Below are 26,803 nucleotides of genomic sequence, written 5' to 3' on the forward strand. Positions count from 1 at the left end.
GTGCAACTCACGATTCAATAATGACGAAGATCGACGGAAGGAATGCAACAAGGAAAGCCGGTATGAACTCTATTTGTTTCTACTTTTGTACATATGCTTGTACTTATGATCTAGAGACCTACTTGTACCGACATAGTGCTATGATTACAATGCTTTCCGTGTAGTTCATGCTTACTTTGTGACTAGTCTCAAATAGCTGGAGTGCATAATGTGTTATTGAAATGTTTAGCATGCATTGCATGGTTCATGGTTTGGCATATTAGAGTGGTATTTCCCTTTGGAGAGTTTTTGGATTGACTTGGCACATGCTTACACATGTTTACGAGTAGAAGTCTATCTAGCCTTGACGATCTTTTATTTCAGAATAGTTATATCGCTTTCATGCCCGATTCAATGTTGCTTTGTCGCTCTGCATGATTATGACCATTATTGCTCTCTAGTTGGTCGATTCCCCGTCTTTTGCTAGCCTTCACCTGTACAAAGTGGACTGACTGCTTGTGCATCCAAAATCCTTGAAACCAGTTGCGCCATACGAGTCCACCATACCTACCTATATGCGGTATTTATGTGTCGTCCTAAGTAAATTTGCATGTGTCGTGTTCTAAATTTTCAAATAAATATTTTGTTTTGTATGCCCGAATCGCTCATGTAGTGACTAGGGGCTATCAGTATCTTCCATGCTAAGTAGGTTATTCTCAAGATATGTGTTGATTCACTATCATTCACGAGAAAGTGGCTGGTAACCGGGATGCCCAGTTACATGCTCAGAGTAAAAACAAATTTAATGAAACAAAACTCCCCCAGGATTGTTGTTTGTATGGACGGTACTCGTGGATTCGGCCCGTCGTGGAGTGTGATCGATTGGTGGAGGAGGAGTTAAAACTTTACTTTTCTGTTTGGGAACCACCTATAATGTATTAAGCATGGAAGATATTGAGATCTCTTAGTTGTTACATTGACAATGAAAGCATACCACCCAAAATTCTGATTTATCTCTGTTTTAAAGCTCAAACTCTAGCACCTCTGCAAATCAATACTTCCCTCTGCGAAGGGCCTATCTATTTTACTTTTGTGTTGAGTCGTCCTCTTCTTATAAAAGCACCAACTATAGAAAGCATAATTGTCATTCTGAGTGTAATGCGCATTTTCCCAAATCACCAAATTGTCTTCTTCATGATTATGATATTCCTTATTCTGAAATATTTATTTCTAGTCTCCTTCAGTACTCGAAGGAGCGTCTGCATTTATGTTTTGCTTCATTCATGGGGGCTAGTGAGATACCACTCTAGTGTATCCAAGTCATGTGCATAGTGATCTCGTTATGATTTTCAGTTACATAGTATTCATTCTTAGTTGTTTGAAACTCTTCACATGATCGAAGGATTGTTCCATGCATTGTCTTTGTAGGATTACTTCAATACTTGTTGGACTTGTTCGTAGTGCATGCTTATATACATCTGATGAAGCAAAAGTGTTTGTCAAAGTTTTATTTGTCGCGTTCAATTTGTTGAACTGAATTTCTTGAGGACAAGAAGTATGCTAAGCTTGGTGGAGTTGATACTTCTCAAACGTATCGACTTCTCCAAACACTTTTGCTATTGTTTTGGCCTCATTCTTGCATGATTTAAACGAAACTAACCTCGACTGACGCTGTCTTCACCAGAGGTGCCTGTATGGTTTTCTTGTGTGCAGGAAAATGGATATTTAGACGTCCCGGAAAATTCCAATAAAAAATAGAGAAAATCCACGCACCGGGAGGAACCATGGGCCAGAAGATGGGCCAGAGGGGAGCCACACGGCCCCTAGGCGACCTGCTGCACGGCCTTCCGCCTGGCCGTGCCGGAAGGCCGCCTGGGTGGGCCCCACCCGCTCTAGTGCCCTACTTTGGCTCCTATTTTTACCCATGACGCATAAATCCTAGAATAAAAGTCGTTTTGCAAGTTCTCGATGCGGAGCCGCCACCACCCTCGGTTCTTCTTCGGGAGAGCTAATCTGGAGGCTGCTTTGGCTTTCGGAGAGGGGAAATCATCGCCATCGTCATCACCATCACCACTCCATCATCCTTCCATGGCTTCTCCCATCATGTGTGAGTAATTCCCTGCTGTAGGTGAAGGGGATGGGAGAGATTGGATGAGTTAGATCATGTAATAGTTCGTCGAATGGTTGTGGGCATGTTTTCTATCATCTACTATGGTGTTTATCATCTTTGCTACTACTTGTTACTCTTAATGCTTGTCCTTTGAGCCCGAGTGCCATGATTTCAGATCTGAATACCTTATCTTTTCATGAATATATTTGTGTTCTAGATCATATGTATGAGTAGTATGCACCTATTATAGTCCAGAATCGGTGATCCCTATGGTGACAGCTTGGGACACCAAAGGGGATAGATTATAGTTTAAGGATTCCATGTATCCATTGATTGTTAATGCTTTGTTCTGGTGCTCTTTGAAAGGAGCACCTTAATAACCATAAGTTCCTTTTGGCCCCGTTGATAGCGGGATGGTAGGACAAAAGATGTTGTGCAAGTTCTTATTGCAAGCACGCACGACTACCTCGGGATACATGCCTAATGTTTGATATATGCCTAGATGATCATTACTTTTCTATGTGCCTTCCCCAAGTTAAATACATGATATCTCTCATCCATGACCCACCATACATCTCCTTAGCCTACAGTGTTTTAATCCTGCTCGTCACAAGTTGCTTTACTTTTGCTGTTTTACTTTCGTTGCTTTGCCACTATTATTTCCGGTGCCACCATCACTCCCATATGACAATTGCTACTAATATTTCGTTGCCAAGCAAGTATATTTCAGGTGCGGTTGAATTGACAACTCAACTGTTAAAGCTTATAAATATTCTTTTGCTCCCGTTGTGTCGGATCAATAAATTAGGTTATCTTACCTGCGAAAACTGTTGCAATCCCCTACACTTATGGGTTACCATGGGGTCGTACCAGCTAGGTCGACTATGACGTTTTTACGTATTCCGGGCACACCGTTGGTCCCCGCATGGATGATACGATCTAGAGTCGGTGCTCGTAAGACATACATCATGCGGGTTGGGTACCAATCGAGTGGAACTCTTTGTCTAGTGTCGTGAGGGGAAAGGTAGTGATCAGGTACTTACCTCTGGTATGTTATATACCGTGAGTCGTGGATGACACGGAAGTTTTCCGGATCTTGTGGGTACAACGTACAACCTCTGCAGAGTCTAAAACTATTCTAATAGCCATGTCCATGGTCAAGGACAGTTGGGTGGTGCTTCTTCAACTACGTCTAGTCGTTTTCGCATAAACCATGTGTGTGTGTTTAAAGGTGTTACCTGAGATAGTTGATATGGTCAAGTTTGGTGATTTGGCATATCGGGTGAACCCAAAGTGTTCACCCTTAGTAGATATGTTGATATATGTAACCTGTTCTTATGATTACCATCTAGTTTATGGTGCATATCCATGCAAGTAATCGACCATGCATATTCTTAAGTAGAGCTTGTTTTCCACAAAGGTTGCATATTACCTTATTATCATACCAACTTCTTATCCATATCATGGGCTGTTTGCGAGTACATTCAAATTACTCACTGGCTTGCCACTAGTAATGTTATTGACCAGACATGCAGGAACCGGAGTTTGGAAAAGAATTCGTCATCGGAGATGGACACGCGAACTAGGTCGCTTCCTAGTCAGAATACCTTTTGGTGAAGGCTGATGGCATGAGCTCCCGTTTATTACCAAGATTTCCGCTAGTAGTTATTTCGGTGTGATTGGCCTTAGAGGCCCTTCCTATGTGGGACTTGACCATGATGGTCATTTGTTGTATCAAATGGTATGTTGGATGTAAGACTCTTAATATTCATTATCTGTGTGTTCAGTGAGCATTGATCTCTGGGATCACTGAGCACGTTCATTCGGCGATCTCAACTTGTAAGTCGGGGTCCCCACACATAGACGCGGGAAATATCGTCAGATATTTTCCCGATCTGTCCATGACAGGTGATACTGAGTTAGATCATGCCTAGTCGTGGATATTGCCATGTCATGCATCGTGTTGCCTCTGTGCATTTTATTTCTTGTTTCTTCCCCCTCTTCTTACCGATAGACCCCGAGACTGGAAATGTTGTCGGGTACGACTACCCACCTGACGACCAGCCCTTTGCCGCAGAGCAACAAGGAAAGAAAACCCCCTTGACCATTCCTATATCACCTATTCTTTCTCCCTCATGCTTGCATTAGATTTTGCTACTGTTGTAGATAGCTCCTATATCTGATGCATATCCTGTTTTTGATGAACTGCTAAATTATTGTGCCGCACTTTAAACTGCTTAGTATAGATAGCTCAGTCATCCCATTTGTCCCCTTTGTCCAGTTGCCCCGCGTTGCCATCAAGTCTTCATAATCTGACCGACGAACCAAGACCTGTCGCAAAACTCACACCCCCTTAGTTGTACGACGTAGGAGAGCTACTATCGAGTAAAGAGGGTTACACCTCGATACGCACTCCTGATGTTAGCTCTGTAGTGTAGTTGACCAGCGGTGGTTCTCGGAGGGTAATTCCTCCTTCACCACCTCCGATCAACGACTATGTCGTACAACCCATCAAGTGTGGACCATCGAGGGTGATTCCACCTTGGCCACCTTGATGGTTACATCGTTCGGAATCCATCAAGGGTGATACCTCAGATCGCTCTGATGTTACGGCCGCACAACTGCTTGACCTTCTTACTAGGAACTTGATGAATGGTGTGTTGCGGGTGGATTCCCGCGTGGATGTCACGATGTGTTAATTAAAATGCTAATGGATTTGGGTATTTGATATGAGTTGGTCAGGAGACCTTTTCGCAGTAACCTTCACGTGGGAGAAGTTATGGGTACTCGACGTCGTGGTATCAGCCGAAGCTCTTCAGACGTCACCATTGAAGCGGCGCGCGCTTGAGTGGTCTAGATAAGCATTGTTCTTGTATAAGAGGTGTCAGGACTGACATCAGCCGCCCAAGCAACATGCAAGAGCGCAAAGGGTGATGGGCCCATGAACCCTGCGCATTTAGGAATTAGACCGGCGGGCTGGCCTCTCTGTTGAGCCTAGGTAGGGTTGCAACGAGTTGAAGTTCTAAGGCCGGGCATGACACAGGAAAGTGTGTCCGGCCAGAATTTATCAAGCGAGTTAGGTACCGTGGTGCACCCCTGTTGGGATGAAGTTAACAATTCAAATAGTCATGTCCATGGTTAAAGGACAATTTGGAGTTGTGCCCCGATCTTATACAACTACAACTCTTACTTAGCTGGAATGTTGGCTCCGAGATTGCTTCCTTGCAGGGAGTCGAGGAAGAATCTCTGGGCGTGACCTTAATTAATTTTGCTGCAACAATATGACTATCTGTTTGTGTTGTAAGCTCTACTCTCATCTATTGTTGCAAGGACACTGAAGATGCTATTCTTCGATAGGACTAGTCCCCTCTCTCTATTCTCGCATTGCTGCAGTCAGTCCACATAAAACCCCTTTCCTTTGGTACTGATGCATAATTAGCGTCGTTTTGATGTCAGTCTTGCGAGTACTTTGGATAAGTACTCACCGTTGCTTTGCTCCCCCTTTTCCCCTTGGTACGATTACTGCGACCAAATGATGGAACCCAGGAGATGGCATATCACGCCAACCACGACTGCTACCCCGACGGTGCCTACTAATACATGGAGGCTACTGATGACCAGAAGTAGTTAGGAGGTTCCCAAGCAGGAGACCTCGCCTCATTCGATCATTGTATCTTTTGTGCTAGCCTTCTCTAAGGCATTGCCATGTTTCATGTCTGTACTCAGATATTTGTTGCTTCCGCTAACTCGTGTGTTTATCTAGCTTATGTATTCTAGGCCTCGAGGCCCCTCGCTTGTAAAATGAAGCTTGTATGTTTTTATTTCTGTCTAGAGTTGTGTTGTGATATTTTCCCGTGAGTCCTTGAGCTTGGTCGAACTCATTTGCGTGTTTGATTAGCATACGATCAAATCGAGGGTGTCACAGAAGCCTAATGCTTCAGTTCTAGTCAAATCATCAAAGTTGAAATAGTGTAATTTGGAAATCCAAACCTGCTACATACTTATATGAACTAAAAAGTGGAGCTCATGCTAGCACTTGACACAAATAGTGGTGCTACAAGAGATATGAGATGCTCCCATTACATACATACATAGGGTTTTATCAATCTATCAAGTAGAAAGCATGTTGAAGCTCCAGTAAGATACATACATAGGGTTGTATTTTGCGGCAAACTAAAGCAAGGCATGGTGCTAATTCAAGTGCATGTAGAGATGCAAGTGGCGTCCAGATTTTTTAGAATGAAAACATCGTTGTTGCTACTATTGTTGTCTTGAAATAGAGAACCATAAAACTATGTTCAATCATGAATATACATAATATCTTTACCTAATTTTATCGACAATTAAGAATAGATGTTTACATAAAGTTCACTAAATCTGCAGTATTACGTATCAGCGGTACATCTCTCCCAAATTTGCACATTAAAAATAAATTCTAATCACTACCACTATTTTATTAAGCCATTCCTTTGCTTGTGGATGATGATCTGTGAACGAAGAGGGGGAATGAGAGCTACCTACTGCGGTGTGTGTTTCGGTGGCCTTGCTTTAGTTGCTGCTCCTTGTGGTGCTCACTAAACTATTCTATATGTGCCATGGATCTGCAACAAAGGAAATCATAGGAAGATAAATTGACGTGAGGTGGGGACTGATATGTCTCCAACGTATCTATAATTTTTTTATTGTTCCATGCTGTTATATCATCATCTTAAGAAACTTTTTGGGTCGTAATGCACCAATTTATATTATTTTTGAGCACTAACCTATTAACCCAGTGCCTAGTGGCAGTTGATGTTCTCTGTACTTTTTTTGTTCTTCAGGTTTTCAGTACCAAACGGAGTCCAATTTTCATGAAACTTTTTTTATGATTTTTTCTAGACCAAAATAAGACCTGGAAGCTTCGGGACGATACCTGGAGCCACACGAGGAGCCCATAAGGCAACGGGGCACGCAACCAAGGGGTGGTCGTGCCCAGATGCCTTGTCGCCTCCCTGTGGCCCCTCTTGCATCTTTCCCTAGCATATAAATTCCCACATATTCCATAAACCCTAAAGATATTCGTGAAACACTTTTTACACTGCCGCAAGTATATGTTCCATGGTGATCCCATCTGGAGCTCCGTTCTAGCAATCTGTCGGAGGGGGGTCGATCACGGAGGGCCTCTTCATCAACCATGGTGCTCTCGTGATGATGTGTGAGTAGTTCACCATAGAACTACAGGTCTGTAGTTAGTATCTAGATGGCTATCTCTCTCTCTTGATCGTCAATACAATGATCATCGCATCTTCGCTTCGATCTATCAGATGTAATTCTTTTGTATAGTGTGCTTGTTGGGATTCGATGAATTGTGTGTTTATGTTCAAATTATTGATGAATCATCAAAAGTATTTGAATCTTCTTTGAGTTTTATGATTCTTATTTGCATGACCATCATAGCTTCGTAAATATATCCAACCTATTGAATTGCTTTGGCCAAGTAGTTTGATATTTATTCAGTGGTAGATGTGCATTGTAGTGAGTTCAACCCGGCGAATTTCTATATGCCGGTGACAAAAGGGGATAAGATGCGTCTTTGTGTTACTTAGATTAAGGATAAAACAATGGGGTTTATTCATATAGATTGAGTTTACTTTGTGTACATCATGTCATTGTTCCCGAGGCATAACTCTGTTTTACTTTATACTCTAGATGCATCCTCGATAGTGGTCGATGGGTGGAGTAATAGTAGTAGGTGTAGGCAGGAGTTGACCTATTTGCTTACAGATGTGATGCCTATATACACATGATCATTGCTGTGGAAATTGCATAACTATTCGTTGTTCTAACAATTGCCCAACAGTAATTTGTTTACCCACCATAGGTTGCTTTCATGAGAGATGCCACTTGACAACACTATGGCCCCCAGCTCTATTTACTTATATATTCAGAAAACTTATAATTTCCTCGTTGTTATTATTTATCTTTTATTTTACTCCGCAAGTCACAACTATCTACAATTATCTACATACCCATATCAAGGGGATTGACAACCCTCTTGCCCGCGTTGGGTGCAAGTTGTTTGTTCTTTTGTGTGCATCCGCTAAAGATGGCTCATGATTGATATTTCTATTGGTTCAATAAACCTTGGTTTCTTAATCGAGGGAAATACATACCCAAATTGTTCTGCGATAATCCGTTCTTCTTAACGGGAAACCAAACGTGAATCACAAGCATCGGGGAGGATAGGGTGGGGTGAACAAGGAGGAGAGGGACCAACCTCGGCCACACCGGTGTTGGATCTGATGCCCTCTGACCTCACCGTCACTGGTTGTGGCAATTCCTGGAAAGAACAAGCGCCTGATATGGCCGAAGGGGGGTGGAGCTGAGAGGGCAAGAGAGTGTGCTTCCCATAGCCGAACTTTGCCGGAAGCGGGCGGCCTAGGTAGTAGCAACGTCGAGGAGTTCGCCGGGAAAGCAAGAGGGAGAGACGAGAGAGTGTGGGAGAGAGAGAGGATTTTTTCTGTCTCATTTCTTTCTTATTTTTTTCCTCCTTTTCTTTAGACGGATGGTGTGGATGGATAGATAGATGGATGGATGGATGTGGGCCACGTCGTCAATCCATGACACAATAATTTATGTGGGAAGAGCATGTGATGGGGGATTTTTCACACCCACCACTCCTATTTGAGTTAGCAGTGGTGGGTACGTATTGCAGCCCGCCACTCCTATTTTTGGAAAGATTTGCCGTGAAATAAACAAAATAGTTGCAGCAGGCATTTATCGCCGCTCGCCACTACTAACTCATCTACTAGTGGTGGTGCAATTTTGTGCCCGCCATAGGTAACATTTGGCCCATAAAAAATCTGGAAAGTTGTGACCAGAACGGGCACAAACTGACGCCCTCCACTGGTAAGCCAATAGAAGTGGCGGGGCGGATTTTGGAGCCCGCCATTGCTAACAGTAGTGGCGGGTGCTAGTCTGCGCGCACCACTGATTTGAGGTCACCTATAAGCCCTTTCCCAGTAGTGAGAATATTTGTTCTATTTCATTTATTTCTTGAGCATGCATCATTCTCATGATCTAACGAATATTTCTCCAAAGGATCAGTAGGAGGCATGAAATAGAAGCAAACCAAAAAAATAACATACTAATTAGGTAAATCTTTAGCATGATGTTGCATGGAGAACATAGAGAAATTAAACTCATGAGATTCATCTCCAAACTTAACTTTAAATTGTTCCTTGGCACAGTCCATTTCAGCATTAACAGTATCCAAGATGGGTCTACCAAGTATAATAGGACAAAATTATCTAGTTTAGATCTAAGCACTACGGAATCAGTTGGATATTTGTTGTTACCACACAAGACGTCAACGTCTAGTATCCCAAGTGATGAAACGATATTTCAATTTGCAAGCTTAATAGTAACATCAATATCTTCTATCTCAATAGGTGAAATATTATGCATAACTTCTTGATACAAGGTAGAGGATATTGCACTAATACTAGCACCCATATCAATTAAACTATGATAGCAGTGATCTCCAATCTTAACAGAAACAACATGCATGCCAACAACTCTCTTATTGTCATCTATCTTGTCATGTTCAATTCTACCAGGTTTAGCAATTCTAGGAGCATCTTCAAAATATAAATATAACATACCAATCATCATTATCAACCAAGAGATCTTTAACCATAGTAATTGAAGGTTCTACTTTAATTTTTCCAGAAGGTGTAGGTGCTTTAATATAACTCCTACAAACCATAGTTGTAGACTTAGAATGCTCCTTAATTCTAAGAGGGAAATGATGCTCTTCAATATAAGCGGTGAGCACAACAGGATTAGCAGAATAAGCTTGTATTTCGTATTAGCAATAATAGGTTCCTCACAAGTATCTTTCATGGGTCTATGATAAACCATTTTTCTTTAGGGAGATCAACATGGGCAACAAAATATTTTCAAAGCTAACTACTATATAATATCAAGTCCATATTTGGCACGAAGTCATGAAAAACATTTGTTTCTATAAAATACTTAACGCAATCATATTGAATCTTTATATTTGTCGACCTCCCAATCTTGAGAGTTGCATTTAATTCTTTCAGTAATATCCCATTTAAATTCAGTACTTCCTTTCGAGAAAGAACAAGCATAGGAAGAATCATTGATTTGTTTATGGCAAAGAAAAAGCCTAGCATAAAAGTTTTCAACAATAATATCTCTCGAGAGTTCATGATCATGCCATTTGAGCATTAAGTCTGCAAGCCTCCCCAAGCTTGAGAGATACTTTATCCTTCACCCGACCATAAATAATATATATAATTACGGTAACAATGAACCAAGTGCATATGATAAAAACTCTGATGGAATTCCAGCTTCATTACGTTCCGGTCCCATGAATCAGAATAATCGAATAGCATATACAATACCAATGCTTTCCATCCAAAGATAAAGGTAGTAACTTATTTTTAACTTCATCCCTCGGTAATCCTACAAAATTAAGTAATCAACAAGGTTCATCCAACAAAAGCAAGTGCATATCAAGATGTATTGTTGCATCTCCTGCAAAAGGATTATCATGCATTTTTCCATAATATCAAGAGGAATTTGGTGATAAATATGTTCAATAGGTGGAGGCTCATCTCTTACTAACTGTGCTCAATATGAAGATACCATAAACAAGTATCTCAAAGGATTATCTTACATAGTGACAAGTGTAGATAAAATTAAGCACACATAATAAATGTTTCCTTACGAAATTCCATTTATCAAGAGTGTTATAGTCCCCAACAATTGTGCATGAAAAGAGTCTTGATGACCCACAAGTATAGGGGATCAATCACAATCCTTTTGGTAAGTAAGAGGGTTGAACCCATCGAGGAGCAGACATAATTTATAAGGGGCTTTCCATACGATATTCTCCACAAGTGATGTAAGATAGTTTTAATAGATAGTTCCATAGCAGTATAATGGTAACAAGTAATACAAATTAGGAGGGTGCAACAAGTGGACCAATCCTTAATGTTTTAAGGACAAGCCAGTGGAACTTCTTATAGTTATTAATACACTCTTGAGGAGACACATGAATATCATCTAGTTACTTTCACCAAGATTCATCGACTTAAGTTGATTGCCTTCATAAGTTGTTATGTGGGTGGATTGAGCCACGGTGTTCTTCTTACTTGATAAAACACCTACTTATAATTATAACCTGCATACCAACATCCCCAAATACAAGAGAAGTAATTAATATAAATATAACCATATCACTAAACATGTGGATCCAAAACACACTGGTGCAGCCACGTGCCATAGAAACAATTTTTAACCCATTTATGTGACGTAGTTTTAAACTCTCGCCTTTCCTATGTGGGCGATACGGGGGTCCATCCCACACAACAAAGAAAAATCGTGTGTGATGGTGACCAACGAATGCAAACGTTTGGAAAAACTAAGTGTATTGGATGTCCGCATCTATCAAAAACGATAGTCATCGGTCAACCATTTGAGATATGGTGGACTTCCCATATGGCCCATCCTTGCAACTCATGTCAGGTCACACTAACATCGCACACGCCATTCTGTGGGGCATCGTTTGCGATGTGCACAAAATCACAAACATTTCACGATTATCAAGCTTGTATGATAAGGGGTATATCACAAAGACACACATTTTTTGACCCGTTTCCGATTTTGTAACTAAGAAGATAATTAAAAGTCGTACGAGTGCCGGATAAGTTTCAGAAACGTCTGAATGTCGTACTTGTATCGTACAGGATAAATATTGCACGCGCAATACTATGGTGCAACATTTACGATGTGTATTGCATCACAAACGGTTTATATTTATGAACTGTGTGCGATAGAGGTTCTATCAGCACTATTGAATTTTGTTGCACTATTTGCGACATTGTCTTTTATCACACATGATTTGCAAATCACAATTGAGTGCATGGTTGCACACGTTTCCTATCTGTGAAACGTGTCGGATTATTAGGTATTTCACGAACATTGAAATTAACAAACCGTGTGCGGCGGAATGACCCACAAAGCACCTTGTTCTATTTTAATCACTAAAATTTCTATGACAGCATTGGTCCAGGTACCGCAGATGTAGAGGTGATTAACGCTACGCAGCTTTAGTGGGAGTTCAATGAAGTTAGTGGCCGCATGTACGTGACATACCCCAATTATTAGAGGATCTTGGTCGTCTCCTGGGCTAGCGAGACAGAGTCATTGCATTTTGCCGTTTATCTTATTTGTAGCTGGACCCTATTTTATGGATGATTGAAATAATATTGTGTGAGTCTAACTTAATTTGTGGTGAGTGTAAGCCATTCCATATACTCATCTCTTCAGGTATCTATTGCGATGATTTTTGTACTTGTGAAACACTAAGATGCGCCTCTATCCATATTAAGGCGTCGTCCCCATATATGGATAGTGTCGCATCTTGGATGTTACAGAACTATAGCAAGTTCAACTTCACGAGCATAATTCATATTGGCATCTTGGCCGAAAGCATAGCAAGCATCAATTTCATCAAAAAGGGATATTTCGGACGAATCCAAGGGATCGTAGCAATCATTATATCATTTCTCCTCCGGTAGGCACAAAGGGAAATTGAACAATGTATGAGTTCAAGAGTTACTCTAATTAGAATGTGGGCATGGGTAGATAATCTGCTCTTCCTACTTTTGTTCTGCCCTCTCCTCCTGATCTTTTTCATCTAATGAGCTCACAGCTTGAGAAATTCCTACTCCCATAGATTCCCGAAATTAGTTTCTTCCAAGGAAGGAGAAATTCTCTCAATTATATCATTAATATGGGAATTGTATTCAAAATTGTCATAGCAATATTTAAGTATGCAAATATTTTAGATTTGTAAAGAATAGCATCATACTTTCCAATCAAAGAAGCAGTTTCATAAGCACCCTTAAAAGCAACGAATTCTTGTATTTGTTCCACATCATAGTGATCATATAAACAATTAGCATAAGAAGCCAAGGTTTCATTATGATTATATTCACATTGAAAGGGAAGGTGTGAAGTCTCCATATTAGAGCAACAATTATAATCACACCGCAAGCACGCAACATTTTAATTTCATCCCATAACTGTTTACCTTCTTGAGTCAAGTGATAATCCCTAAAATACTCACATTCATCCCATGTGTATCCCATCATAGTGTTCAATGGGGAATTCTCAGGATTACCAAAGTAGTATCTAATGTTTTCCACATAACCATCATCGTGGGTTTCAGGATGTTCCCCATCTCCATGTGTAGCGAGTACAACTAATTTTTTGGTGTTTCATGTTCCATATCCATAACTAAAGATACAAAACAACTAATAACAGAAAATATAATATACTAAGTGACAAAGCAAACACGCACACACGAGAATATTCACCCCGCACTATTGCTCCCCGAGAACGGCGCGAGAAAAAGGTCTTGATAATCCACAAGTATATGGGATCGTTTGTATCCCTTTTCGATAAATAAGAGTGTCGAACCCAATGAGGAGCTAAAGGTAGAACAAATATTCCCTCAAGTTCTATCGACCACCGATACAACTATATGCACACTTAATGTTTGCTTTACCTAAAACAAGAATGAAACTAGAAGTACTTAGTAGGTGTAATAGATAGGTTTGCAAGACAATAAAAAACAAGTAAATATAATTTAGGTGTTTTTTAGTAGAAAGATTTTTGTGTAATGCAAGTACAAGATTGTCCATAGGCAATTGAATATAACATGATAAATATGTATCATGTGCAACGAGGGAGGGGCATATGCTAACACACTTTCCATACTTGGATCATATGCACTTGTGGTAGGACCTCTAGAAAGCATCCACAACTACTAGAAATCATTAACGTAAACCCAACCATAGCATTAAATATGAAGTCCTCTTTACTCCCATACGCGCACAACTCCCTTACTCGGGTGTAAGTTTCTATCACTCCCGCCACCCTCTATAAGTGAATCATGAACATATTGCAAACCCTCCAACATGTATCCTTCACATGTACGCCTCATGAAAGACACCTTAGGATAGCGCCATATCAATACACAACTCATATCAATAACATCATATCACAATTAACCTATAGGACAAAACAAATCTACTCAAACATCATAGGATAGACACATATCATTGGGAAATAGTATGTAGTGTTGAGCACCATGTTTAAGTAGAGAGTTAAAGCAGGAAAAGAGGTGTTACGTTGCTGCATAGAGGGGGAGAGTTGGTGTTGACGGCGGCAAGATTGTTGATGTAGATCATCGTCATGCTCCTTGCCCCGGCGGCACTCCGATGCCACCGGGAGAGAGGGGGAGAGAGCCCCCTCCTTCTTCTTCTTCCTTGGCCTACCCTCTAGATGGGAGGAAAGTTCCCCCTCTAGTCCATGGCCTCCATGGCACAGAGAGGCGGGAGTCCCTCCGAGATTGGATCTCCTACTCTGCTCTCTTATGTTTCGTGTTCCTGTTTTCTAGCCCTTCACCAGTTCTTAAAATTCCCGAAGAAATGTAACTCGAATAAGGATGAAATGTTTACATGCTTTTTTCCATATATTATCTTTCTTGCACCCTAATAAGAGCCCCAACCGACTTACGGTGTGACCACTAGAGGGCAGGGCATGCCACGGGAGATGGGTTGTGCCCTGGTTGCTAATGGAGGTTTTGGGCCTCCTTTTATGTTGATTACACCTCCCAAAAATCACATCTATTCCAAAATAATTCTCCGTAAATTTTTGTAGCGTTTGGACTTTGTTTGATATGGATATTCTAGAAAACAAAAAACATGCAACAAACAGGAACTGGCACTTGGCACTGGATCAATATGTTAGTCAAATAAAGCATATAAAATATTGCCAAAAATATGTAAAAGTTGTATAATATTGGCATGGAACAATAAAATATTATAGATACGATGGAGATGTATCACGAGGCTGTTCAACCAATGCCTTGCTGGCCCTTTAAGTTTTAATGGTAAGTATTTCATGGCATGGAGGTCATCTCAGCGAGCCATGTGAATGTGGAGAAGGAAATCCTCAATCCATACGGCCGGGTCTTTTGTCCCATCATATTTCTCTATATTTATGGGTTTAAACCCGTCGAGGAATTAATGCTGCATCATCTCATTTGTGAAGCATATTGGGTGAGCAGCGCCCCTTATCCGAGCTGTATCATGATGGAGGTCGGATGAGATCCTGCCCCGCTGTTGTTGCCAAACTCTATCGTTCTCATCGAGCCGAGCTTGGTGCCCTTCCCATCTTGCGGGAGTGTAACCTATGGATCCGTAAATAGATCTTGACTGTCCTATTCTAGCATTAATATTGTGTCGCGGGTCAAATGGATCTCCGGGCCGAGCCGACTCTCTTCTTCTGCGAAGGTGTTCGAGGTGGTGTTGGGGCTCTCTAGCTGTCCTCTCCCGTCCTTGGGGGGAGGTCCGATTGGTCGTCTTGTGTGAATCTGTGCGGTGCGGGCTCCAAGGCCTCATCTTCAAAATCTGGCAGCAACCAGCAACGTGGGTAGATTTTATTTTCTCCCAACCGTTCCTGGTCGTACCCTTCTTTGACGGCTAGGACTTTCCTCCATCTTTCATTGATGGAGTCATGTTCACCTTTAATTTGCATTTGTTTTAACTTACCACTCCAAGCAGCGGTTATGAGCTACCGCTTGAATACCTCTTGGTCCAGCGGGTCTTCGGGGACGATGGAATCCTCGTCTCCCAAGCTCTCCTCATTTCCATTAGTTGATGTCTTTGGAGTCGTCGATATCCTTTGACTTGTCCGGATCCATGTGCTCCAGCAGATCATCGGGTTGTCTTTGGGGTCCATAGGTTCAACATGATTTTTCGTATCACCAGGGGTGGGCTTATCTCTAGTTTCCATGTTAACTTCCTTGCCCTCACGAGCTTTAGGCTTTTTACTCTAGCGACGATGCCTGACATGTTCATCACCATTGTTTTTGATTGGTGTGTCCCCATCGCTCTTCCCTGCGATGCCATTGTATTTGGGGGTGTCCACCATGTACGCGTCGTACGTCGAAGTGGCAGTCCACCTTCCAGTTCCGGGAGGAACAAGTGTATTGGCATCTGTGTCAATATCTTTGGATCCCTCTAAGGGGAAGTCTAACAGGTCGGTTAGATCTACGATAGTGGCTATCAAGTGGTTGGTGGGTGGGGAATAAATTTTCCTGCACCTAGACTCAGAACCAAAAAAATCATAGATCGAGGCTGAGCCGCCCGAATTATCCATTGTTCGGGTTCAGATCGGTCTCCTGTTTGACAACATGAGATTGGCCGGACTGATCCTCAGAATTATCATAGATTTGACCTCCTAGGTGTCCACCATGTACGTGTCGTACGTGGAAGTGGCAGTCCACCTTCCAGTTCCGGGAGGAACAAGTGTATTGGTAGTCGTGTCAATATCTTCGGCTCCCTCTAAGGGGAAGTCTAACAGGTCAGTTAGATCTACGATAGTTGCTAGAAAGTGGGTGGTGGGTGGGGAATAAATTTTCCTGCACCTAGACTCAGAACCAAAAAAATCATAGATCGAGGCTGAGCCGTCCGAATTATCCATTGTTCGGGTTCGGATCGGTCTCCTGTTTGACAACATGATATTGGTCGGACTGATCTTCAGAATTATTGTAGATTTGACATCATGTGCGTCTGCGTGGGGAGTGTGTTTGGGCGAGATTACCCCGGGGCCTTAAAATGCAAAGTTTGGATCCATGCTCAAAGACGAATCTGAAATAGGCACTAACCCAGTCTCAAGGTCGGGGAAAGGATGCGAAGTTAAGGCTTCGGGGTTACCGTATTCCTCGGCCAAGGCCGAGATCCCAGCGAGGATCAGATCGCCTCGGGCATCGGAGACGTAACCTAAGTCGCCGAACTTGAATCCCTAGCCTAGGGCAAACCCGTCGATCTGGTGGTCAATCGCTTTGATGTGTGGGACGATAGTGCCAAATGGAGAAATTTGTTCGGGGACAAAGATATCCCAAGTGTTAATGTCTTTGCTAGTGACCAAGCGAGCCATTGATCCTTTTGATGATCCTTCAGCGGAGCTCTCAATGAAAGCACCAATGTCAGTGTCAAAACCGGCAGATCTTGAGTCGGGGGTACGAACTATGGATCTTGGATCCATGGGTAACAAGAGACAAGGGAGACTATGTTTACCCAGGTTATGGCCCTCTTGATGCAAGTAAAACCCTACGTCCTGCTCTTTTTATATTGACGGGGTTTCATAGAGTACAGAGTTGATCTCCCTCGAGATCGGATGCTATTGTGGGGACCCCGACTTACGAGACGAGATCGCCAAATGAACGTGCTCAGTGATCCCAGAGATCAATGCTCACCGAACACACAGAAACTGAATAACAAGAGTCTTACATCCATATATACCGTTTGATACAATAATTGACCATTGCAGTCAAGTCTTACATATATAGGGCGTTGAGGACCAAACACCAAACTTCGCCGATAGCGGAAATATTGGTCGAAAGCGTGAACCCATGCCATTAGCCTTAACCTACAGGCATTCTGACTGGGAAGCATCCTAGTTCGCATGAACGTCACCATGGAGCTCTTCACCATATCCTGATCTCACATACCTGGTCAATAAAATAACCAGTGGCAAGCCAATGAGTACTTTGAATGTACTCGCAAACAGCCGCTGATATGGATAATGCATTTGGTATAGTAACAAGTAATATGTAACATTGGTGGATAGCAGCTTAACTGTAAATAAACATGATCATAGATGGATGTGCATCATAAGCTAGATGGTATTTAGAATAAGAGGTTAGAGATATCAACATATCTGTTACGGTACGAACACTCCTGTTCACCCGATATGCCAAGTCAGCAAACTTGGTCATATCAACTCTTTCTTAGATAACACCATTAAACACACACACACACACTTGGTTTATGCGGATAAGACTGGACATAGTTCAAGCAGCACGACCCAACTGTCCTTGACCGTGGACACGACTATTTGAATAGTTCTACACTCTGCAGAGGTTGTACGCTGTACCCACGAGATCTGGGAAACTTCCGTGTCATCCACGACTCGCGGTATATAACATACCCGAGGTAAGTACCCGATCAATGCCTTTCCCTGACGATACTAGACAAAGAGATCCACTCGATTGGTACCTAGCCCAAATGATATACGTCTTACGAGCACCGACTCTCGACAGTATCATCTATGCAGGGACCAACGGTGTGCCCGGAACACGTAAAAGCGGCATAGTCGGCCAACCTGGCACGACCCCGTCACGAGAGTGACCACACATCACTCCCGCCACTAGTAATGTGGCTCTTTGCTAGCACCGACCAGAGTAATCAACAAATCCTCGTCCCATAAAGGTGTAACGTGGTCGCACTTGTAAGGTTGGGACAGTCGACACATCATAAATCTAATCCCATTTCCGAAACCACTCACACCAAAATACTCGGTGCACCACTTCACCAAAAGTAGCCACCTAACTCATCATCACCCTCGGGCATTAGTGGCACCCGACGGGGTTTTCATAAACCTTTGATTTTACCATCATCATGCTCATGCTTCTACTATGCTTAGATCTACTTCTCAACATGATATTAGCGTGATCCTCATAGGTGGTAGGATCATGCTCAAAATGCACGTGCTCTAGAGGAGCCATCGATAACATCATATCGATGATTTACCGAATACTTTTGATCATATGCACCGAGAACAATTGCTCTACTAGCATGCAATATAACGTTTTCTCAAACATGGTCAAAGGGCTGCTTGCTGATACGTCCCAAACGTATCTATAATTTCTGCTTGTTACATGATATTTTGGGTGACATTGTCATATGTTTTTCTACACTTTTATATCATTTTACACAAATTTGGACTAACCTACTAACTCAGCGCACCCAGTGCCAGTTTCTCTCTGCTGATGTCTATTTTGCAGGGGCTTTTACCCAATTTTTCGAAGCCTGCAAAATTCTAGGAAAAGTATATTAAAAAATCAGCGTAACGGAAGCTTCTAGATCACCTAAGATGGGCTAGAGGGGGGCCAGGAGCCGTCCAGGCGACCCCCTTGTGCAGCCTACCCCCTGGCCGCGCTAGGAGGCCGCTTGGATGGCCCCCATCTCCTCTGGTGCCCTCCTTCGGCCTATATTTAGTCCTTTGAGAGTAAACCCTTCCACAACTTCCAGAATCGTGAATTTCTCCATCGTTCCGCCGTCGCAGCACTTTTGAGATCGGGAGCGTCACGAGACCTCTTCCCGGCTCCCTGTTGGAGGGAGGATTGATTGTGGTTCCATGCCCCTCGATGTCTAGCTTGAGTGACAGAAACATGAGACTAGGGGATGTGATGTTGCTACCAGGGGAGAAAACAACAGTGCTTGTGACCGCGGTTGCAAGGATTGCTTACCTTACACATTGTTCGTTAATACACTTGTTCGTTGCTCTGAGTTTACAGCTTGGGTGGGGCTCGCAACTTAATACCGGCGTGATGTTCTAGATGGATATCTCAAGGTGGATGATTAGTAAGAAGATCCTGATGAATAAATGGTCTACTTGTCTTGGCGTACCGCCCATTACTATTGAACCTCTAACTATCAAGTAGCATAATTAGCATTGCGGTGCATTCATAATTCTGCCAATTTCCCAACTGTGATTTGTTTACCCAAGCATAGTTGTTTATCGTCTTTTGGGAGAGAGACATCACTTGTGAACATCATGTGACTCCGTTCCATATCACCATCATTGTTTACACCTCCATCATTTACTGCTTTCATTTACTTTTCCGTTGCAATCACTATTACCTTTCCCGCTTGTGTTTTGAGCCTTTGCAAACTACAAGGCCGGAGAGATTGACAACCTCTTTGAACTCGTTGGGAGCAAAGTTATTTGTTGTGTGTGCAGGTCCACGTCTTCTGCTAGATAGGGGCAACGGACACCTACTTGTAGGACCTAGGAGTCCTTCTGGTTCGATAAACCTTACAGTCTCAGTGTGAGGGAAAACTTGTTTTTGACTACATCTCAACCTTCCATTTGGGGTAACCAAGGAGGTGCGATAAATATATACATCATCTCGTCATCACTTGCCTTTTCTCACATAAGTCCTGCGGGTCTTTGAAGTCTTCCGGTCCAACTCCGAGTACTCCGTCTACCCATCACTATTGTCGGAAACAACCACGGTAAGCCACACAGCAAGCAGAAACAAAAGTGCTATAAAAATGGAAGTTATATTTTTCTTGGAGCTCTCTGGTCATAAGAAAATTACGTGAAGCTTGCCATAGGAGATTTGGATCATCAAGGATTTTTGAATGGATGAAAAGAGGAATAAGTGATCCTTAAAGAAGCCTATAGAAAATATAATGATAAAAATGAGTGGAGGCACTCATTTAACAGAGCATAATTTTAGAAATATTTAGGAAGTTGTTTCACTTGATTTGGGGTTGATATGAATATACTAGGGATTTTCTAATATTGGATAAATAGAAAAAGGGAGCTATTTATTTATTGCAATAGAAATAAGTCATACAAAACTGTTGACGAGGGATTCAAAAATATGGCATGATATTATAAATCTCTGGAATCTGGAATCACTCCATTTGGAGTTAATTTGAATCCTCTATGATTTTTGAAAGGTGAGGCTAGGAGCACTCAAAGCTGTATTTAAATGTCAATACAGTATAAAAGTTGTTTCGAAGATGTGCAAAGCACACCACTGGATAGATCTTGATTTGTAGGACATGCAGAATTTCGAATCATCAAATTTGGATCTAATATGAATTTATTATGGATTTTTGAATCCTGCCAAAAGGAGAAAATGAATAAAAGGCTCAACCTCACGGGCTATCCTGTGCCCATGGCGCTGGAGAGGAGTTAGGATGGCCTGTTGGGTCGGCCTGGCCAGCCGTAACCACACAGGAAGCGCCTTCGGTCCCATTACATTTTCCAAGCGGGGAGGCAGCCAATAGGGCGCCCGTCTCCACTTAAGGTAGCTGTGCCCGGCCACCGAGCCGCTTATGTTGGGGAATGTTGCATGGGAAACAAAAAATATCCTACGCACACGAAGACCTATCATGGTGTTGATCATCTACGAGAGGGAGATCGGATCCACATACCCTTGTGGATCGCTAAACGGAAGCATATATAATGCGGTTGATGTAGTGGAACATCTTCATGATCCGTCCCACGAACCGTCTCACGATCCGTTCCACGATCTGCCCCGATCAAGTGCCGAACGGACGACATCTCTGTGTTCCGCACATGTACAACTCGATGACGATCTCCACCTTCTTGATCCAGCAAGAGGGGCGGACAGGTAGATGAGTTCTCCAGCACAACGGCGTGGTGGTTATGGTGGTGCTGCTATTCCAGTAGGGCTTCGCCTAAGCACTGCTGAAACTAGAGGAGAAACAGATCTAGAGAGAGAGTGCAGCACGTGGTTGTTTTCTGTTGTGTCAAAAACCCTCAAAACCCTTAGTATATATAGGAGGAGAGGAGTGAGAGGGTTGTGCCCTAGGGAAGCCTTTTTTCTCTCTTGCGCAAGGGAGATAGGAGGAGTCCTACTCCAATCCTATTTGGAGTAGGATTCCTCTTTCCCACTTGGAAACTCTTTCCACCTTGTGTTTTTTCCTTCTCAAACCTTATGGCCCTTAGTGGGAACTTATTTGAGCCCACTAGGGGCTGATTTATCTCTTCCCATAGCCCATGAGGCCCCTTGGGGCATGACGCCGCTCCCGATGGTCCCTGGCACCCCTCCCGGCACACCCGGTACACTACCGATGAGCCCGAAACTCTTCCGACGACCAAAACAGGACTTCCTATATATCAATCTTTACCTCCGGACCATTCGGAGCTCCTCCTGATGTCTGGGAGCTCATCCGGGACTCCGAACAACCTTCGGTCACCAACACCTATAACTCAACTATACCGAAAAATCACCGATCCTTAAGTGTGCAGACTCTGCGGGTTCGAGAACTATGCAGACATGACCTGAGCCACTCTTCGGTCAATTACCACTAGCGGGACCTGGATGTCTATATTGGCTCCCACATATTCTACGAAGATCTCTCTCGGTTGAACCTCTATGTCAAGGATTCAGTTAATCCCGTATGCCGTTCCGTTCATCCTTCGGTATGTTAGTTGCCCGAGATTGGATAGTTGGTATGTCTATACCTAGTTCAATATTGTTACCGGCAAGTCTCTTTACTCATTCCGTAATACAAGATCCCATGACTCACTTCTTAGTCACATTGCTTGCAAGGCTTATTGTGATGTTGTATTACCGAGTGGGCCCCGAGATACCTCTCCGTCACACGGAGTGACAAGTCCCAGTCTTGATCCATGCCAATCCAACACACCCCTTTGGAGATACCTGTAGAGCACCTTTATAGATACACAGTTATGTTGCGACATTTGCTAACACACAAGGTATTCCTCCGGTGTTCGGGAGTTGCATGATCTCATGGTCATAGGAACAGATACATTGACATGCAGAAAACAGTAGCAATAAACTGACACGATCATACGATACGTTTATAGTTTGGGTCTTGTCCATCACATCATTATCCTAATGATGTGATCCTGTTATCAAGTGACAACACTTGTCTATGGCCAGGAAACCTTGACCATCTTTGATCAACGAGCTAGTCAACTAGAGGCTCACTAGGGACAGTGTGTTGTCTATGTATCCACACATGTATTTCAGTTTCCAATCAATACAATTATAGCATGGATAATAAACGATTATCATGAATAAAGAAATATAATAATAACTAATTTATTATTGCCTCTAGGGCTTATTTCCAACAGTCTCCCACTTGCACTAGAGTCAATAATCTAGTTCACATCACTATGTGATTTTAACAAATCCAACACCCATACAGTTCTGGGGTTTGATCACGCCTTGCTTGTGAGAGAGGTTATAGTCAACGAGTCTGAACCTTTCAGATCTGTGTGTGCTTTACAAATCTCTATGTTATCCTGTAGATGCTGCTACTACGTGCCATTTGGAACTATTCCAAATAACTGCTCCACTATACGAATCCGCTTTACTCCTTAGAGTTATTCGGATTAGTGTCAAAGATTGCATCGACGTAACCCTTTACGACGAACTCTTTAGTCACCTCCATAATTCAGAAAAATTCCTTAGTCCATTAGTTACTAAGGATAACTTTGACCGTTTTTCAGTGATTCAATCCAGGATCATTCTTTGTACCCCTTGACAGACTCATGGCAAGGCATACATCAGGTGTGGTACACAACATGGCATACTTTAGAGCCTATGGGTAAGGCATAGGGGACTCCCTTCGTCCTTTCTCTTTCTTCTGCCGTGGTCGAGCTTTGAGTCTTACTCAAATTCACAACTTACAGCATAGCCAAGAAGTCCTTCTTTGCTGATTTATTTTGAACTCCTTCAAAAACTTGTCAAGGCATGCTTTTCATTGAAAGTTCTATTTAGCGTTTTGATCTATGTCTATAGATCTTGATGATCAATGTTCAAGTAGCTCCATCCAGGTTTTTCTTTGAAAAACTCCTTTCAGACAATCCTTTATGCTTTCCAGAAATTCTACATTACTTCCAATTAACAATATGTCAACCACATATACTTATCAGAAATTCTATACTGGTCCCACTGACTTCTTTGGAAATACAAGTTTCTTATAAACCTTGTATAAACCCAAAAGCTTTGATCATCTCATGAAAGTGTATATTCCAACTCCGAGATGCTTGCACCAGTCCATATAAGGATCGATGGAGCTTGCATACTTGTTAGCATCCTTAGGATAGACAAAACATTCTCGTTGTATCACATAGAACCTTTCCTCAAGGAAACCGCCGAGGAAACAACGTTTTGCATCCTATGTGCAATATTTCATAAATAATGCAGCAACTGCTAACATAATTCCAACAGACTTTTAGCGTCGCTACGATTGAGAAAGTCTCATCATAGTCAACTCTTTGAACTTGTCGGAAACATCTTTGCGATAAGTCGAGCTTTTCTTAATGGTGACTTTTCACCATCATCGTTTGTCTTCCTTTTAAAGATCCATATGTACTTAATAGTCTTACGACCATCAAGTAGTTCTTCCAAAGTATATACTTTGTTTTTATACACGGACCCTCTCTCAGATTTCATGGCCTCGAGCCATTTGCCGGAATGCGGGCCCACCATCGCTTCTCCATAGCTCGTAGGTTCATTGTTGTTCAACAACATGACCTCCAAGACAGGGTTACCGTACTACTCTGTAGTAGTACGTGACCTTGTCAACCTACGAGGTTTGTAGTAACTTGATATGAAGCTTAATGATCACTATTATCAGTTTCCACTTCAATTGGCGTAGGCGCCACAGGAACAACTTCCCGCGCCCTGCTACCCACTGGTTGAAGTGACGGTTCAATAACCTCATAAAGTTCCACCACCCTCCCACTCAACTCTTTTGAGAGAAACCTTTCCTCGAGAAAGGACCCGTTTCTAGAAATAAACACTTTGCTTCCGGACCTAAGATAGGAGATGTACCCAACTGTTTTGGATATCCTATGAAGATACATTTATCCGCTTTGGGTTCGAGCTTATCAGACTAAAACTTTTGCACATAAGCGTTGCAGCCCCAAACTTTCAAGAAACGACAACTTAGGTTTCTCCAAACCATAGTTCATACGGTGTCATCTCAACGGAATTACGTGGTGCCCTATTTAAAGTGAATGGAGTTGTCTCTAATGCCTAACCCAAAACGATAGTGGTATTTCAACAAGAGACATCATAGTATGCGCTATATCCAATAGGGCGCGTCTATGACGTTCGGACACACCATCACACTATGGTGTTCTAGGTGGCATGAATTGCGAAACAATTTCCACATTGTCTTAACTGTGTACCAAAACTCGCAACTCAGATATTCATCTTTATGATCATATTGTAGACAGTTTATCCTCTTGTCACGACGATCTTCACTCTGAAATAGCTTTGAACTTTTCAATATTTCATACTTGTGATTCATCAAGTAAATACTCCTGCATCTACTCAAATCGTCAGTGAAGTAAGAACATAACGATATCCACTATTTGCCTCAGTACTCATTGGACTGCACACATAAAAAATGTATTACTTCCAGCAAGTTACTTACTTGTTCCATCTCACTGGAAAACAAGGCCTTCAGTCATCTCGCCCATGTGGTATGATTTGCATGTCTCAAGTGATTCAAAATCAAGTGAATCCAAACGATCTATCTGCATGGAGTTTCTTCATGCGTTTATACCAATAGGTATGGTTTGCATGTCTCAAACGTTTCAAAAATGAGTGAGTACAAAGATCCATCAGCATGGAGCTTCTTCATGCATTTTATACCAACATGACTCAAATGGCAGTGCCACAAGTAAGTGGTACTATCATTACTACTTTGTATCTTTTGGCATCAATATTATGAACATGTGTAGCACTACGATCGAGATTTAATAAACCATTGAAGGTAATTATTCAAGCAAATAGAATAAACATTGTTATCTTTAAATAAATAATCGTATTGGAATAAACACGATCCAATCATGTTCATGCTCAATGCAAACACCAAATAACAATTATTTAGGTTTAACACCAATCCCGATGGTAGAGGGAGCGTGCGATCTTTGATCACATCAACCTTAGAATTACTTCCAACACATATCATCACCTCACCCTTGCTAGTATCCTTTTAATCCGTAGCTATAACGTTGAGTTACGAATACTTAGCAACTGAACCGGTATCTAATACCCTGGTGCTACTAGGAATAGTAGTAAGGTACAAATCAATATCAGGTATATCCAATATACTTTTGTCGACTTTGCCAGCCTTCTCATCTACCAAGTATCTAGGGTAGTTCCACCTCAGTGACCATTTCCCTCATAACAGAAGCACTTAGTCTCGGGTTTGGGTTCAACCCTGGGTTTCTTCACTAGAGCAGCAACTGTTTTGCCGTTTCATAAAGTATCCCTTCGTACCCTTGCCCTTTCTTGAAACTATGGTTTTACTAACCATCAACCATTGATGCTCCTACATTATTTCTACTTTCGAAGTGTCAAACATTGCGAATAGCTCAAGGATCACCATATGTATCCTTGTTATGTTATAGTTCATCACGAAACTCTAGTAGCTTGGTAGCAGTGACTTCGGAGAACCATCACTATCTCATCTAGAAGATCAACTCCCACTCAATTCAAGCGATTGTAGCACTCAGACAATCTGAGCACATGCTCAATGATTGAGCTTTTCTCCCTTACTTTGTAGACAAAGAATCTTGTCGGAGGTCTCATACCTCTTAACAAGGGCATGATCATGAAATCCCAATTTCATCTCTTGGAACATCTTATATGTTCCGTGACGTTTAAAAATGTCTTCGATGCCCCAATTCTTAGTCGTTAAGCATTACGCACTAAACTATCACGTAGTCATCAAAAACGTGTATGTCAGATGTTCGCAACATCCATAGACGACGCTCGAGGTTTAGCACACCGAGCGGTACATTAGGGACATAAGCCTTTTGCGCAGCAATGAGGACAATCTTTAGTTTACGGACCCAGTCCGCATAATTGCTACTATCAACTTTGAAATAAATTGTCTCTAGGAACATATCTAAAACAAGAGAGCTACAGCGCAAGCTACAATATTATTTGCAACGACCTTTTTGACTATGTTCATGATAATTAGTTCAATTAATCATATTACGTAAGAACTCCCATTCAAATAGACATCCCTC

The sequence above is a fragment of the Hordeum vulgare genome, chromosome 6H (genome assembly GCF_904849725.1).
Source record: "Hordeum vulgare subsp. vulgare chromosome 6H, MorexV3_pseudomolecules_assembly, whole genome shotgun sequence".
Taxonomy (NCBI): Eukaryota; Viridiplantae; Streptophyta; class Magnoliopsida; order Poales; family Poaceae; genus Hordeum; species Hordeum vulgare.